This window comes from Scyliorhinus torazame, chromosome 24, assembly GCF_047496885.1.
Source record: "Scyliorhinus torazame isolate Kashiwa2021f chromosome 24, sScyTor2.1, whole genome shotgun sequence".
NCBI lineage: Eukaryota > Metazoa > Chordata > Chondrichthyes > Carcharhiniformes > Scyliorhinidae > Scyliorhinus > Scyliorhinus torazame.
The window spans coordinates 37,834,519-37,851,632 of record NC_092730.1 but is presented as its reverse complement, the minus strand read 5'-3'; the positions used below and the strand labels follow the sequence as shown (position 1 = coordinate 37,851,632).

General features: G+C 49.4%; 1 protein-coding gene across 4 annotated transcripts in view; it reads right to left on the bottom strand.

Moving 5' to 3' along the window:
• The window catches only part of LOC140400013 (late histone H2B.2.1-like), a 44,831-nt gene extending 28,182 nt beyond the window's left edge, over positions 1 to 16,649 (bottom strand). For all 4 annotated transcript variants that reach the window (XR_011937966.1, XR_011937967.1, XR_011937968.1 and 1 more), the window contains exon 1: positions 16,574 to 16,649. The gene's annotated coding sequence lies outside the window, so the exon portion shown is untranslated. The remainder of the gene's footprint in view (positions 1 to 16,573) is intronic.
• Positions 16,650 to 17,114: the final 465 nt, after the last annotated feature.

Below are 17,114 nucleotides of genomic sequence, written 5' to 3'. Positions count from 1 at the left end.
GGAATGCCCTGCCTGCAACAGTAGTGGATTCGCCAACACTAAGGGCATTCAAATGGTCATTGGATAGACATATGGACGATAAGGGAATAGTGTAGATGGGCTTTAGAGTGGTTTCACAGGTCGGCACAACATCGAGGGCCAAAGGGCCTGTACTGCGCTGTAATGTTCTATCTTCATGTCTCCTTTTTGCTCTCCTCATTTCCGTTTTAAGTCCCCTCTTGCACATTCGATACACCTCTAGCACTTCTGCTGTTTTGAGCCCTAGATATCTGCCACAAGCCTCCCCTTTTCTACTTATCCAACGCTGTATATCCCTCAATATACATGGTTGACTGGATTTGTTGGTCCCACCCTTTTCTTGATTGGAACATGTTGGCCGTGTACTCTCCCTATTTCCTTGTTGAATGTGTCCCACTGTTCTGTCACAGATTTACCGAATGGTGTCTGCTCCCTATCAACTCTGGCCAAATCATATCTGATCTTATTAAAATCAGCCTTCCTCCATTTGTGAACTTTGATCTCAGGTCCATCCATCTCCTTTTCCAGAACTATCTTGAATCTAATGAAGTTATGATCACTGTCTGCAAAATGCTCCCCCAACGATACTTCAACCACTTGTCCAGCTTCGTTACTGAAAATGAAGTCCAAGACCGCTCCTCTCTTGTCTGTCCTTCTACGTACTGGCTTAAAAAGTTCTCATGGATGCATTTTAAGAATTACGCTCCCTCTAAACCGTTCACACTATGACTACCCCAGTTCATATTGAGGAAGTTGCGATCCCCCACTGTTCCCACTATCACAACCCTATTACTTTTCCACTTCTCTGAAATTTGCCTCCATATTCACTCTTCTATTTCTCTCGGATGGTTAGGGGGCCAATGGAACACTCCAGCAATGTGATTGCTCCTTTTTGGTTTTTAAGTTCTTCCCATTTGGCTTCAGTATAGTTCTAATATCTGGGCCCCGCAAGGCTGCCTACTTAGCCCCTTACTATCCTCCTTGTACACACATGATTGCGTGGCAAAATTTGTTTCCAACCCCATCCACAAGTTTGCTGATGATACGATCATAGTGGGCCGAATCGCAAATAATGACGAGTCAGAATACAGGATGGAGATCGAGAACCTGGTGGAGTGGTGTAGCGACAACAACCTCTCCCTCAATGCCAGCAAATCTAAAGAGCCGGTCATTGACTTCAGAAAGCTAAGAACTGGACACACCACTGTCAGCATCTATGAGGCCGAGGTGGAGATGGTTAGCAGTTTCAAATTCCTAGTGGTTCACATCTCCAAAAATCTGTCCTGGTCCACCCACATCGACGTTACCACCAAGAAATCTCAACAGGGCCTTTACTTCCTCAGCAAACTAAGGAAATTCGGCATGTCCACATTAACTCTTCCCAACTTTTACAGATGCACCATAGAAAGCATCCTAGCTGCTGCATCACGGCCTGGTATGGCAACCGCTCGGCCCAAACCCGCAAGACACTTCAGAGAGTCGTGAACACAGCCCAGTCCATCACACGAACCTGCCTCCCATCCATTGACTCCATCTACACCTCCCACTGCCTGGGGAAAGCGGCAAGCACAATCAAAGACCCCTCCCACCCGGTTTACTCACTCTTCCAACTTCTTCCATCGGGCAGGAGATACAAAAGTCTGGGAACACGCACAAACAAACTCAAACAGCTTCTTCCCCGCTGTTACCAGACTCCTAAACGACCCTCTTATGGACTGACCTCATTAACACTACACCCCTGTATGCTTCACCCGATGCCGGTGTCTATGTAGTTACATTGTGTACCTTGTGTTGCCCTATTATGTATTTTCTTTTATTTCCTTTTCTTTTCATGTACTTGATGATCTGTTGAGCTGCTCGCAGAAAAATATTTTTCACTGTACCTCGGTACACGTGACAATGAACAAAATCCAATCCAGTTGAAGAGCTTTCTAAGATGTCATCTCTCCTTACTGCTGTAATTCATTCTCTGATCAAAATTGTGACACTCCCTCCTCTTTTACCTCCTGCCCTATCTCTCCTGGAGATCCTGTATCCTGGAATATTGAGATCCCAATCCTTCCCCTCTCCCAACCGTGATACAGTGACAGCAAATACATCATAACCCCATGTTCTCACTTCATCTGCCTTGTTCGTCAGACTCCCAATCTCGCTGTGATATAGAACGCATACTTACTGTTTACTGCTAAGTTAGTGTGTGTGTGTTTTATCCTCAATGTCCCTGTGATATATAATGCATATTTTACTGCTTCCTGCTCAGTTACTGGTGTGTCAGAGTGAGAGAATGTGAGTGTGTGTGCGTGTGTTTTATTTTCAATGTCACTCTATGATATATAACACGTATTTTACTGCTTACTGATCAGTTATTGATGAGTGAGTGTGTGTTTATGTGTGTGAGAGAGTGTGAGTGATCGCATTAATGTGTGTGAGAGCGAGCGCGCGTGAGAGCGAGCACGCGTGTGAGAGCGAACGCGCGTGTGAGAGCGAGCGAGTGTGTGAGAGCGAGCGCGTGCGTGAGAGCGAGCGCGTGCGTGAGAGCGAGCGCGTGCGTGAGAGCGAGCGCATGCATGAGAGCGAGTGCGTGTGAGAGCGCGAGTGCGCGTGTGAGAGCGAGCGCGTGTGAGAGCGAGCGCGTGTGAGAGCATGAGAGAGTATGTGTGTGTGTGAGCATGTGTGTGTGTGAGCATGTGTGTGTGTGAGCATGTGTGTGTGTGAGCATGTGTGTGTGTGAGCATGTGTGTGTGTGAGCATGTGTGAGTGTGAGCATGTGTGAGTGTGAGCATGTGTGAGTGTGAGCATGTGTGAGTGTGAGCATGTGTGAGTGTGAGCATGTGTGAGTGTGAGCATGTGTGAGTGTGAGCATGTGTGTGTGTGAGCATGTGTGTGTGTGAGCATGTTTGCATTTTACCCTCTATCTCTCTTATATATATTGCACATATTTTCCTGTTCCTGCCCAGTTACTGGTGTGTGTATGAGAGAGTGAGCGTGTGTTTTACCATCATTGTCTCTCTGTGATAGATGATGCATATTTTACTGCTTTTTACTCAGTAACTGTTGTGTCAGAGATTGTGAGTATCAGAAAGTGTGAATATGAAAGAGTGTGTGTGTGAGGGAGCATGTGCAAGTGAGTGTGTCAGTCTGTGTGAGGGAGTGTGTGAAATAGTCTGCAGGAGTGTGAGTGTGTGGGGGGAGAGAGTGTGTGTTTTACCTTCATTGTCTCTCTGTGATATATAACATATTTTACTGCTCAGTCACAGGTGTGTGAGTGTTTTATCCTCACTGTCAGTCTATCAAAAATAACATATTTCACTGCTCAGTAACTGGCGTGTGTGTGAGAGAGAGTGTGTGTGTGGGGAGAGCGCGTGTGAGCATGTGTTGTACCCTCACTGTCCCTCTGTGAAAACAGCAAGAAGTCTTGCTGGAGAGGGATAGGGCCATACGGCAGGGCAAGGTTTATAATTGGGGGAGGGGGGGAACTTCCGGTTGCGGCTATGCGGAGCTAAGTTGCACATTCGGCGGCTCCCGCAAAAATGGACTTTTGGGCTCTTTTCAATGCCCCCAACGGCACTTTTTCGACGTTTCCCGGTGTGGGAAGGAGTCTACAACAGCTCCCCGTCAGTATATGGCTTCAACTAGGAGCGGGGTGAAAAAAAAGGTGGTGGTGGACCCGAAGAAGGTGCGAGGGAAGAAGGACAAAATGGCGGCGGGCGGAGACCAGGCAGCGTGGATGCAGTGGGCGGAAGAGCAGCAGGAGGGTATCCAGCGCTGCTTCAGAGAGAATAAAATGGACCTGCTAGAGCCGATGAAGGCGTCGATTGATAAGCTGCTGGAGGCACAGACGGCCCAGGGGCTGGCGATCCGCGAGGCTCGACAAAAGATCTCTGACAATGAGGACGAGATCTTAGGCCTGGCAGGAAAGGTGGAGGCGCACGAGGCGCTCCACAAGAAATGGCAGGAGCGGTTCGAGGAGATGGAGAATCGGTCGAGGTGGAAGAATCTGCGGATTCTGGGCCTCCCGGAGGGGCCGGACGTGGGGGCCTATGTGGTCACCATGTTGAACTCGTTGATGGGAGCGGGGTCCTTCCAGGAGCCCCTGGAGCTGGAAGGGGCCCATCGAGTGCAGGCGAGGAGGCCCAAGGCTAATGAGCCTCCGCGGGCGGTGCTGGTGAGGTTCCATCGGTTCGTCGATCGGGAGTGTGTGTTCAGGTGGGCCAAGAAGGAGAGGAGCAGCAGGTGGGAGAACGCGGAGGTTCGGATATATCAGGACTGGAGAGCGGAGGTGGCGAAGAGGAGGGCCGGGTACAATCGAGCGAAGGCGGTGCTGCACAGGAAGGGGGTGAAGTTTGGCATGTTACAGCCGGAGCGACTGTGGGTTACCTACAAGGACCGGCACCACTATTTTGAGTCTCCGGAGGAGGTGTGGGCCTTTGTTCAGGCCGAGAAGTTGGACACAGATTGAGGGTCGGGACGGGCGATTGGGGACTATGGTTGATATGCTATGTTTATTTTTGTTTCGAGGGGGGGGCTTTTGTATTGCTCCGGGTTTCTTTTTCTTTGTGTTTTTTCTCTTTTGGGTCGGAGAAGGTGGCTGGGGCGGGTTGGGCACTGTTTTGGTTGGGTTGGTCGGGGGGGGCTCTTGAAGGTGAGATGGGGCCCCGCGGGGGTGGGGGAGGCCCGAGTCAGGGGTGAGGGGACAGGGCCTGTAAAAGGAGCTGCGTCAGAGGAGGCGGGGCCTGGTAGGTGGAAAGCGCGGGCTTTTTTCCACGCTGAAGACTGGAGGGGGCGGGGCCGGGGCGGGGAAGCGAGGGTTGTTTCCCGCGCTTAGAACAGAAGGGGGAGGGGGAGAGCCTATGGATGGGGACGGGAGAGGAGGGTGTGCCACACAATGGGAGGAGTCGAAGGAGAGGCGGGAGTGGCCGGGGTCAGCAGGAGGCAGCTGACTTGCAGAAGTGCAATGGGGGGAGTAAATCAGCTAGGATGGGTCCTAACCGGGGGAGGGGGGTTGAGTGGGGGGGGGAAATCGAGCTGCTGCTATGGTCAAGGAGGAGCTGGAGAGAGTGGGGGTGGGGGGGGACTAGACGGGGGTATGCCGCTGTGGGGAACGGGCCGGGTGTGGGGTGTGGGCACGTGGCTGGCCAAGGAGGGGCCATGGCTAGTCGGCGGGAGAGGGGGGCGGGTAGCCCCCTGATCCGGCTGATAACCTGGAATGTAAGGGGACTGAATGGGCCGATTAAGCGGGCCCGCATGTTCGCACACCTGAAGGGGCTCAAGGCGGATGTGGTTATGCTTCAGGAGACACACCTGAAGGTGGCAGACCAAGTAAGATTGAGGAAAGGGTGGGTAGGTCAGGTGTTTCACTCGGGGCTGCATGCCAAAAATCGAGGGGTGGCGATCTTGGTGGGAAGGAAGGTGTCGTTTGAGGCGTCGAGCATTGTGGCAGATAATGGCGGCAGGTACATGATGGTAAGTGGTAAGTTGCAGGGAGAGAGGGTGGTACTGGTCAATGTGTATGCCCCAAACTGGGACGATGCGGGTTTTATGCGGCGTATGTTGGGTCGGATCCCAGACTTGGAAGTGGGGGGCCTGATAATGGGGGGAGACTTTAACACGGTGTTGGACCCGACACTGGATCGCTCCAGGTCTAGGACGGGTAGGAAGCCGGCGGCGGCTAGAGTGCTGAGGGGGGTTTATGGACCAGATGGGAGGGGTGGACCCTTGGGGATTTGCAAGGCCGGGGGCTAGGGAATTTTCATTCTTCTCACATGTCCATAAGGGTTATTCCCGAATCGACTTTTTCATCTCGAGTTGGGCGTTGATAGCGAGAGTAGAGGATACTCAGTATTCGGCAATAGCCATTTAGGACCACGCCCCGAATTGGGTGGACTTGGAGATGGGGGAGGAGAGGGACCAGCGCCCGCTGTGGCGCTCGGAGGTGGGGCTGTTGGCGGACGAGGAGGTGAGCGAGTGGGTCCGAGGAAGTATAGAGAGGTACCTGGAGACCAACGCCAATGGGGAGGTCCGAGTGGGGATGGTATGGGAGGCACTGAAGGCGGTGGTGAGGGGAGAGCTGAACTCCATTAGGGCCCACAAGGAGCGGAGGGAGTGGGGACAGAGGCTGGTGGGGGAGATGGTGAGGGTAGACAGGAGGTATGCGGAGGAGCCCGAGGAAGGATTGTTGAGGAAGAGGCGCAGCCTCCAGGCCAAATTCGACCTGGTGACCACCAGGAAGGCGGAGGTGCCGTGGAGGAAGGCCCAGGGGGCGATTTACGAGTATGGGGAAAAGGCAAGCCGGATGCTGGCACATCAGCTTCAGAAGCAGGACGCAGCTAAGTTAAGGACAGTGGGGGGGGGGGGGGGGCGCGGAGTGGAGCGGGCATCAATAGGGTCTTCAGGGACTTCTACGAGGAATTGTACCGATCCGAGCCCACGGGAGGGAGGGAGGGATGGGCCGCTTCCTGGACCAATTGAGGTTTCCAAAGGTGGAAGAGGGACTGGTGGCGGGATTTGGGGCCCCAATTGGGCTGGAGGAGCTGATCAAAGGGATAGGAAGCATGCAGGCAAGGTAGGAACCGGGGCCGGACGGTTTCCCGGTCCAATTCTTGAAAACATATCTGGACCTGTTGGGCCCGCTGTTAGTTAGGACCTTCAATGAGGCAAGGGAGGAGGGGGCTTTGCCCCCGACGATGTCCCGGGCACTGATCTCCTTGATCCTGAAGCGGGCAAGGATCCCCTGCAGTGTGGGTCTTACAGACCGATTTCCTTGCTAAATGTAGATGCCAAGGTGCTGGCGTAGGTCTTAGCCTTGAGAATTGTGTGCCGCAGATCATCCATGAAGACCAGATGGGGTTTGTGAAGGGGAGGCAGTTGAACGCGAATGTGCGGAGGCTTTTGAACGTTATCATGATGCCGGCGAGGGAGTGGGAGGCGGAAATACTGGTAGCGATGGACGCTGAGAAAGCCTTCGATAGGGTAGAGTGGGGGTATCTGTGGGAGGTGCTGAAGAGGTTTGGGTTTGGGGAGGGGTTTGTCAGGTGGGTTAGGCTGTTGTATGAGGTCCCGATGGCGAGTGTGGCCACAAACAGGAAGAGGTCAGAGTACTTTCGGTTGCACCGAGGGATGAGACAGGGGTGTCCCCTATCCCCCCTGCTCTTCGCACTGGCGATTGAACCCCTGGCTATGGCACTGAGGGAGTCAAGGAACTGGAGGGGGTTGGTGCGTGGTGGGGAGGAGCATAGGGTGTCACTTTATGCGGACGACCTGCTGCTGTCTGTGATGGACCCGGTGGGAGGAATGCCAGAAGTAATGAGGATTCTTAGGGAATTCAGGGACTTTTCGGGGTACATCCTCAACATGGGGAAGAGCGAGCTGTTCGTAGTTCATCCAGGGGACCAGGAGAGGGGGATTGGCGAGCTCCCACTAAAAAAGGCGGAGAGGAGCTTCATGTATCTGGGAGTCCAGGTGGCCAGGAGCTGGGGGGCCCTGCATAGGCTTAACTTTACAAGGCTGGTGGAGCAAATGGAGGAGGAGTTCAAGAGGTGGGACGCGTTGCCGCTGTCCTTGGTGGGTAGGGTGCAGTCAATCAAAATGACGGTGCTCCCAAGGTTTTGATTCCTGTTCCAGTGCCTCCCAGTGTTTATCCCGAAGGCTTTTTCAGGCGGGTTAACAGGAGTATAATGGGGTTTGTGTGGGCGCGACGGATCCCGAGGGTGAGAAGGGTGTTCCTGGAGCGGAGGAGAGATAGGGGGGCACTGGTGATGCCCAACCTCTGTGGATACTACTGGGCCGCCAATGCGACGATGGTGCGCAAGTCGGTGATGGAGGGGGCCGCATGGAAGAGGCTGGAGACGGCATCTTGTGTGGGTACGAGACTGGGGGCGCTGGCAACGGCACCGCTGCCGCTCCCTCCAAGGAGGTATACCATGAGCCCGGTGGTGGTGGCTGCCCTCAAAATTTGGGGGCAGAGGAGGCGAAAGAGGCCGGAATTCTGGCCTTTGCATCCCTGGTAGCCCGGCGAAGGATTCTTCTTCAGTGGAAGGATGCGAGGCGGCCAAGCGTGGAACCTGGATCAACGATATAGCGGGGTTTATTAAGTTGGAGAGGGTGAAATTCGCCTTGAGAGGGTCGGTACAAGGGTTCTTTAGGCAGTGGCAACCGTTCTTAGACTTCCTGGCAGAGCGGTAGACATTGGTTAATGGCAGCAGCAACTCGGGCGGGGGGGGGGGGGGGTTCACTTTATTTTTTTTGTTTTTGTTATTTACACTGGAGAGTCTGAGGGGTTGGATATACTTGTTGTATTAAGTCAGGGTGTAAATGTTAATTTATTATTTATGTACAGGGCGGGAGGGGGATATGGAGGGTTGTTTTTCTGGACTGTGTTTTGTACTTAACCCTGTTGGGTTTCTTTTTCATTTTGTTATTGATATTTTATGAAAACCTTTAATAAAAATTATTTTTTTAAAAATAATAATAATTGTGGGAGGGGTAATGATGATGCGATTAGGCAAGAATTCGGAAGCATTAGATGGGAACAGAAACTGTCAGGGAAAAGCACAAATGAAAAGTGGAGCTTGGTCAAGGAACAAATACTGCGTGTCCTTGATAGGTATGTCCCTGTCTGGCAGGGAGCAAATGGCCGTGTGAGGGGACCATGGTTCACAAAAGAGGTTGAATGTCATGTCAAGAGGAAAAAGGAAGCGTATGTAAGGATGAGAAAACAAGGTTCAGTAGGGTCGCTTGAGGGTTAGAAAGTAGCAAGGAATGAGCTTAAAAAAAGGCTTAGGAGAGCTAGGAGGGGGCATGAGAAGTCCTTGGCGGGTCGGATCAATGAAAACCCCAAGGCTTTTTCCTCTTATGTGAAAAATAAAAGAATGACCAGGGTGAGGTTAGGGCTGGTCAAGGACAGTAGTGGGAACTTCTGTGTGGCATCAGAAGAGACAGGAGAGGCGTTGAATGAATACTTTTCTTCAGTGTTCACCAAAGAGAGGGGCTATGTTTTTGAGGATGAGTGTGTGAGACTGGCGGGTAGGCTGGAGGAGGTAGATGTTCTGAGGGAAGATTTATGAGGAATTTTGAAAAATCTGAGGGGCAACACGTCCCCTGAGCCAGATGAGAAATATCCTCGGTTTCTTTGGGAGGCATGGGATGAGATTGCAGAGCCTTTGGCTTTGATCTTTGGGTCCTCACTGTCCACGGGGATAGTGCCAGAGGACCGGAGAGTGGCGAATGTTGTTCCTCTGTTCAAAAAAGGCAATAGGAATGACCCTAGTAATTATAGGCCGGTTAGTCTTACTTCGGTGGTCGGTAGGTTAGTAGAAAGGGTCCTGAGGGATAGGTTTAATGACCATTTGGAAAGATTGCCCAATTAAGGGGCAATTTAGCTTGTCCAATCCACCTAACTTGCACATCTTTTGGTTGTGGGGGTGAAACCCCCGCAGACACTGGGAGAATGCGCAAACTCCACACGGACAGTGACCCAGGGCCAGGATTCGAACCCGGGTCCTCAGCGCCGTAGGCAGCAATGCTAACCACTGTGCCACCGTGCTGCCCTTGGTGGTCGATAAGTTCATGGAAAGTGTCCTGAGGGATAGGATTAATGACCATGTGGAAAGATGCAGCTTAATCCGGGATTGTCAACAAGGATTCGTGAAGGGTCTTGCCTCACAAATTTGATTGAATTCTTTGAGGAGCGAAGTGTGCAGATGAAAGTAGAGCAGTTGATGTACTATACATGGATTTCAGTAAGGTTTTTGATGAGGTTCCCCATGGTCAGCTCATGAAGAAAGTAAGGAGGTATGGGATCGAGGGAAATTTGGCCAATTCGATAAGTAACTGGCTATCACATAGAAGACAGAGGGTGGTGGTGGATGGAAAATTTTCAGACTGGAGACCAGTTACCAGCGGTGTACCACAGGGAGCAGTGCTGGGTCCTCTGCTATTTGTGATTTTTATCAATGACTTGGAGGAGGGGGCTGAAGGGTGGGTCAGTAAATTTGCTGATGACACCAAGATTGATGGAGTAGTGGATGAGGTGGAGAGCTGTTGTAGGCTGCAAAGAGACATTGATAAGATGCAGAGCTGGGCCGCAAATTGGCAGATGGAGTTTAACCCCTGATAAGTGCGAGGTGATTCATTTTGGTCGGACAAATTTGAATGCGGATTACAGGGTCAACGGCAGGGTTCAGAGGAATGTGGAGGAACAGAGAGATCTTGGGGTTCATGTCCACAGATCTCTGAAGGTTGCCACTCAAGTGGACAGAGCCGTGAAGAAGATCTATAGCGTGTTAGTGTTTATTAACAGGGGCTTGTGTTTAAGAGCCGTGGGGTTATGCTGCAATTTACACGACCCTGATGAGACCACATTTGGAGTATTGTATGCAGTTCTGGTCACCTTATTATAGGAAGGATGTGGAAGTATTGGAAAGGGTGCAGAGGAGATTTACCAGGATACTGCCTGGATTGGAGGGTAGGTCTTATGAGGAAAGGTTGATGGATCTAGAGCTTTTCTCATAGGAGTGAAGGAGGATGAGAGGCGACTTAATAGAGGTTTAAGATGATGAGGGGGATAGATAGAGCGGACGTTCTGAGAATATTTCCTCGGGAGGATGTAGCTGTTACAAGGGGGCATAACTATAAGGTTTGGGGTGGGAGATATAGGAGGGATGTCCGAGGTAGTTTCTTTACTCAGAGAGTGGTTAGAGTGTGGAATGGACTGCCTGCTGTGATAGTGGAGTCGGACATTTAGGAACTTTCAAGCGGTTATTGGATAGGCACATGGAGCACACCAGAATGACAGGGAGTGGGATAGTTTGATCTTGGTTTCGGACAAAGCCCGGCACAGCATCGAGGGCCGAAGGGCCTGTTCTGTGCTGTACTGTTCTATGTTCTAACAACACCAGGTTCAAGTCCCACAGGTGGTGCTTCGAAACAAACCTTTTGGACTTTAACCTGGTGTTGTAAGACTTCTTACTGTGCTCACCGTAGTCCAACGGCAGCATCTCCACATCATCGCTGTGATATATAACATATTTTACTGCTTAGTAACAGGTGTTGGAGAGTGTGCGAGTGTGTGTTTTACCCTGACTGTCTGTCTATCATATACAACATATTTTGCTGCTCACTGCTCAGTTGCTGGAGTGTGTGAGTATGTGAGAGTGGCCAGAGTGTGTTTTACCCTCACTATCCCCCTGAGACATACAATGCATATTTAACTGCTTACTGCTCAGTGACTGGTGTGTGAGAGAGCATGAGTGTGTGTGAGAGATAGTGCCTGTATGGAGAGTGTGAAGGTGTGATTTGCCCTCATTGTTTCTCCGTGATATATGATGCTCACTGGTGTGTGTGAGAGAGTGTGTGTGTATGAGTGGGTGCTTTATCCTCACTGTCACTCTCTGGTACATAACATATATTTTACTGCTTACTGCTCAGTTAATGGTTTATGAGTGTGTGCGTGAGTGAGAGAGTGTGTGTGAGATTCTCAGTGATGTCTAAAACCTTGTAATATTCAGTTAACGGTGTGTGTGTGTGAGAGAGAGAGTGTGAGCAGAAGAGTGTGTGTGGGTGTCAGTTTTAAGATCATAAGACCATAAGACATAGGAGCGGAAGTAAGGCCATTCGGCCCATCGAGTCCACTCCACCATTCAATCATGGCTGATTTCAACTCCATTTACCCGCTCTCTCTCCTTAGCCCTTAATTCCTCGAGAAATCAAGAATTGATCAACTTCCGTCTTAAAGACACTCAACGTCCCGGCCTCCACCGCCCTCTGTGGCAATGAATTCCACAGACCCACCACTCTCTGACTGAAGAAATTTCTCCTCACCTCTGTTCTAAAGTGACTCCAAAGAACAAAGAACAAAGAACAAAGAAATGTACAGCACAGGAATAGGCCCTTCGGCCCTCCAAGCCCGTGCCGACCATACTGCCCGACTAAACTACAATCTTCTACACTTCAAAGAACAAAGAAATGTACAGCACTCCCTTTTATTCTAAGGCTGTGCCCCCGGGTCCTAGTCTCCCCTGCTAATGGAAACAACTTCCCTACATCCACCCTATCTAAGCCATTCATTATCTTGTAAGTTTCTATTAGATCTCCCCTCAACCTCCTAAACTCCAATGAATATAATCCCAGGATCCTCAGACGTTCATCGTATGTTAGGCCTACCATTCCTGGGATCATCCGTGTGAATCTCCGCTGGACCCGCTCCAGCGCCAGTATGTCCTTCCTGAGGTGTGGGGCCCAAAATTGCTCACAGTATTCTAAATGGGGCCTAACTAATGCTTTATAAAGCTTCAGAAGTACATCCCTGCTTTTATATTCCAAGCCTCTTAATGTTAAAGTGTACAAACTCAGCAATAGCATGATGGGAAAAATAGCCAATTCATGTAACCAAGTGTAGGACAGCTGTGTCAGCTAAGTGCCAAGATCAGACCCTGACAAACTAGACAAAGCTAAGAATCCACATAATTGTATCATACAAGGCCAGAAGAGGGAAAATAGTGCCTGACCTTATTAAAACCTGATAACAAAGCCACGATCTAGGAATGTCCTAATAACACAACCTCCTCATGTCCTAGGTTCATCTGCGTCAAGGCATCATGAGGGCAGAGGTAAAAACAAAATAGGACCACGTCTTAAACCCTCTAAAGACAAAATACTGCAAATAAGCCGAGTCAGGGTCTTTCCATGACAACATGTTTGATCAGAAGTTATGACTGTATTGACATTTTTGAACAAGGTCTGTTTTTGTAAAATGATACAGCTTTTGTATAAATATTGAACGTTTTCTCCATGTCTTTGCGAGCTTGAGAAAGAATGAGCAGGTTTACCTTAACAGCTCTCTCTCTCTCTAACCTGTAGCCATCTGCATGCAGACTTTGGTCAATAAAGACAAAGTTAGTTTTATCGAAACCAAGGTGTAAAGTTGTTTTTGTCGCAGTCTTGAAGTAGGAAAGATTTTAAAAGACGACATTGCATTTGCATGAATGACAACATTGCATTTGCTTTCTTAATTACGGACTCAACCTGCAAGTTTACCTTTAGCGAATCCTGGACCAGGACTCCCAAGTCCCTTTGCACTTCAGCATTATGAATTTTGTCACCGTTTAGAAAATAGTCCATGCCTCTATTCTTTTTTCCAAAGTGCAAGACCTCGCACTTGCCACATTGAATTTCATCAGCCATTTCTTGGACCACTCTCCTAAACTGTCTAAATCTTTCTGCAGCCTCCCCACCTCCTCCATACTACCTCCCCTCCACCTATCTTTGTATCATCGGCAAACTTAGCCAGAATGCCCCCAGTCCCGTCATCTAGATCGTTAATATATAAAGAAAACAGCTGTGGCCCCAACACTGAACCCTGCGGGACACCACTCGTCACGGGTTGCCATTCCGAAAAAGAAACTTTTATCTCAACTCTCTGCCTTCTGCCTGACAGCCAATCGTCAATCCATGTTAGTACCCTGCCTCGAATACCATGGGCCTTTATTTTACTCAGCAGTCTCCCGTGAGGCACCTTATCTAAGGCCTTTTGGAAGTCAAGATAGATAACATCCATTGGCTCTCCTTGGTCTAACCTATTTGTTATCTCTTCAAAGAACTCTAACAGGTTTGCGAGGCACGACCTCCCCTTACTAAATCCATGCTGACTTGTCCTAATCCGACCCTGCACTTCCAAGAATTTTTCTCCTCATTGTCTCTGTGATACATAAGGCATATATTAGTTTATGCTGCTCAGTTACTGATATGTTTGAGAGTGGGTGTGCGTGAGAGAGAGTTGGTGTGTGTGCAAGAGGGGAGTGGGCTTGCGTATGTGAGAGAGAGTGGGCGTGCGTGTGTGAGAGAGAGTGGGCGTGCGTGTGTGAGAGAGAGTGGGCGTGCGTGCGCGAGAGAGAGCGGGCGTGCGCGAGAGAGAGCGGGCGTGCGCGAGAGAGAGCGGGCGTGCGCGAGAGAGAGCGGGCGTGCGCGAGAGAGAGCGGGCGTGCGCGAGAGAGAGCGGGCGTGCGCGAGAGAGAGCGGGCGTGCGCGAGAGAGAGCGGGCGTGCGCGAGAGAGAGCGGGCGTGCGCGAGAGAGAGCGGGTGTGCGCGAGAGAGAGCGGGTGTGCGCGAGAGAGAGCGGGTGTGCGCGAGAGAGAGCGGGTGTGCGCGAGAGAGAGCGGGTGTGCGCGAGAGAGAGCGGGTGTGCGCGAGAGAGAGCGGGTGTGCGCGAGAGAGAGCGGGTGTGCGCGAGAGAGAGCGGGTGTGCGCGAGAGAGAGCGGGTGTGCGCGAGAGAGAGCGGGTGTGCGTGAGAGAGCGGGTGTGCGTGAGAGAGAGTGGGCACGCATGAGAGTGTGGGTGTGCGTGAGAGAGTGTGGGTGTGCGTGAGAGAGAGTGGGCGAGCGTGAGAGAGAGTGGGCGAGCGTGAGAGAGAGTGGGTGTGCGAGCGAGTGAGCCTATGTGTATTTAACCCTCATTGTCTCTCTTTGATATATAACACATATTTTGCTGTTGCTGCTCAGTTACTGGGGTGTGTGGTGAGTGTGTGTGAATGAGAGTGAGAATCTATTTGACCATCACTGTCTCTGTGATATATGATGCATATTTTACTGCTCACTGCTCAGTTACTGTTGTGAGAGTGTGTGAATATGAGAGTATGTGAATATGAGAGTGTGTGTGTGAGAGAATGTGCCACTGTGTGTTTGGGAGTGTCTGAGTGTGAGAAATAGTCTGCGTGAGTGTGTGTGTTTTACCTTCATTGTCTCGGTGATAAAAAACACATATTTTACTGCTCAGTTACTGGTGTGCGAATGTGTGTTTTACCCCCACTGTCCCTCTGCGATATAAAACGCATATTTAACTGCTTACTGCTCAATGACTGGTGTGTATGTGTGTGTGTGTGAGAGAGAGTCTGTGAGAGAAGGAACAAGAGTGTGAGAGAGAGAGCGTGAGTGTGTGTGTGTGAGAGTTAAAATATGTGAGTGTGTGCGCTTTACCCTCACTGTCCATGATGCATAACACATATTTTACAGCTTACTGCTCAGTTACTGCTGTCTGACTGAGTGAGAGAGTGTGAGTGAGAGAGTGAGTGCATGTTTTACCCTCACTTTATCTCTGTGGTATATATCACATATTTAATTGATTACTGCTCAGTGACTGGTGTGTGTATCAGAGGGAGAGTGTGTGTGTGTGTGAGAGAGAGTGTGTGAGTGAGTGTGTATTAACCTCACAGTCTCTCTGTGATATACAATTAATATATTCTTGATTACTGCTCAGTTATTGATTTGTGAGTGTGTGGGAGAGACAGTGCGTGGGTGTGTGAGAGTGTGTGAGAGACAGAGTGTGAGTGAGTGTGTATAAACCTCTCTGTTTATGTGTGCGATATATGACATATTTTACTGCTTAATGCTCAGTTAATGGTGTGAGAGTCCCTGTGATATATACTGCATATATAGTGCTTCCTGCTGAGTTACTTGTCAGTGAGCATGTGCATGAGAAAACGTGAGTGTGTGTTTTACCCTCACTGTCTATTTATGATATATGGCATATTTTACTGCTTCTTGCTCAGTTGTTGGTGTCTGAATGTGTGAGAGTGTGTTTTCCACGGTAGCTGTCTGTCTCTGTTATAAGTGTGAGGGGAAAAATTAATTTGATTCTCTAACTCCTCTCTCTGTGCTTGCATTTGTAGCTGTCTGTCTCTGTTATGGGATTCTGGGTTTAATCTCCGTCTGTAATATTATTTACAGATACATGAGAGGACAGGTAATCTCAGTCTGTCCACCTCTCTGATGTGCAAGATTTTACTGTATTTTCTGTACTTGTCAATATCTGTTTTGTGAGTTAAGGGTGAACATTCTGTTCAGTATTGATCCTCCATTATTACTTTTAGTGATAACATTGATATGTTAAATGATCTATTTCCATGTCTGGTTCATGAGAATGACACTGTACCATTATATCTGAGATTGTGTGAGATATTTGGATTGGAATTTAATATTTTGTTTTGCGAGGTGTCTCGGTAGAAGTTTATGATTAATTTGGCCCTTTTCAATAAGCTGTACTATCCGACCTTCCACTTGTATCAAAGGTTCACAACTTGTGAGAATGAAGGATGGCCTTACAATTTGATAAGTGTCCCTTTGGAGAACTATTTCAATGTATCATTTTTCTGTTAATGCCTTATTCAAGTGTTTTGCTTCTGATATATTTTAAACTAAGAAAGTTACAAAAAACTGCCAGTGGATACTTGCACATTGATTGCTGAATCTATAGCCTAATTAATACTATACTGATTACTTTACAGATGAAACGCTGTTGTCAAAAGTTGATCCAACATTACTTGAGAGAGTAGGGGTGAATTGTGAAAAATTATGCCACCTGTCCTCTCGTGTATCTGTAAATAATATTTACATTTTCTCCAGAAGTCCAGATTTACTTGAATTTCTTCAATTGGATAATGAGGACTGTTGGATTGGACATGTTTATCTGGGACTTGAGGTCTCTGCGAATCTGACTGCTTCTGCTCTGTGACGGTGGAGCTGATGTGTCTGTGTCTCTGCAATGTTGCATTAATATTGTACTTACAGTCAGTTAGAAGGAGACGGCTGCACATTCACGTTGCTGAGGAGTCATCATAATCATCTTGGAACTCCTCTTTTCATCTGTTGAACTAGGAAGAAGAAAACAAATTTCATGTAAGTTAGGGTCAGATGAGGCCAATGATAGATCAATCTATTCTTTCAACTGATAATCAGTAAAAGAAAGAAAATACTCCACGAATCCTATCCCAGAATCAGACAAATAAGCCAGGCCCAAAAAGAGCTCTCCCTTCCCCCCCCCCCGCTCATTCCAAGTCCCGGAACAAGATCGTGCTCCGCTGCGCCTCTTGCAAACAGCGCCCGATTCTCCCTGAACTCCCCCCGAGTCAGTAATGATCTCTGAGCCTCTTTGCTCACACTCCCAGATGGAGGTGCTGCTGCAATGAGAACGCTGTTTCCTCGCTGACCTGGGCCCTGACATTGACATTTCCCTCAGCTTCAACAAAGCGATTCCACTCACTGACCAAATGGAGAATGTCTAGGGGAGCGGCTGCGCATGCGCTTAATCTCAGAGTGACGTCTCTGGG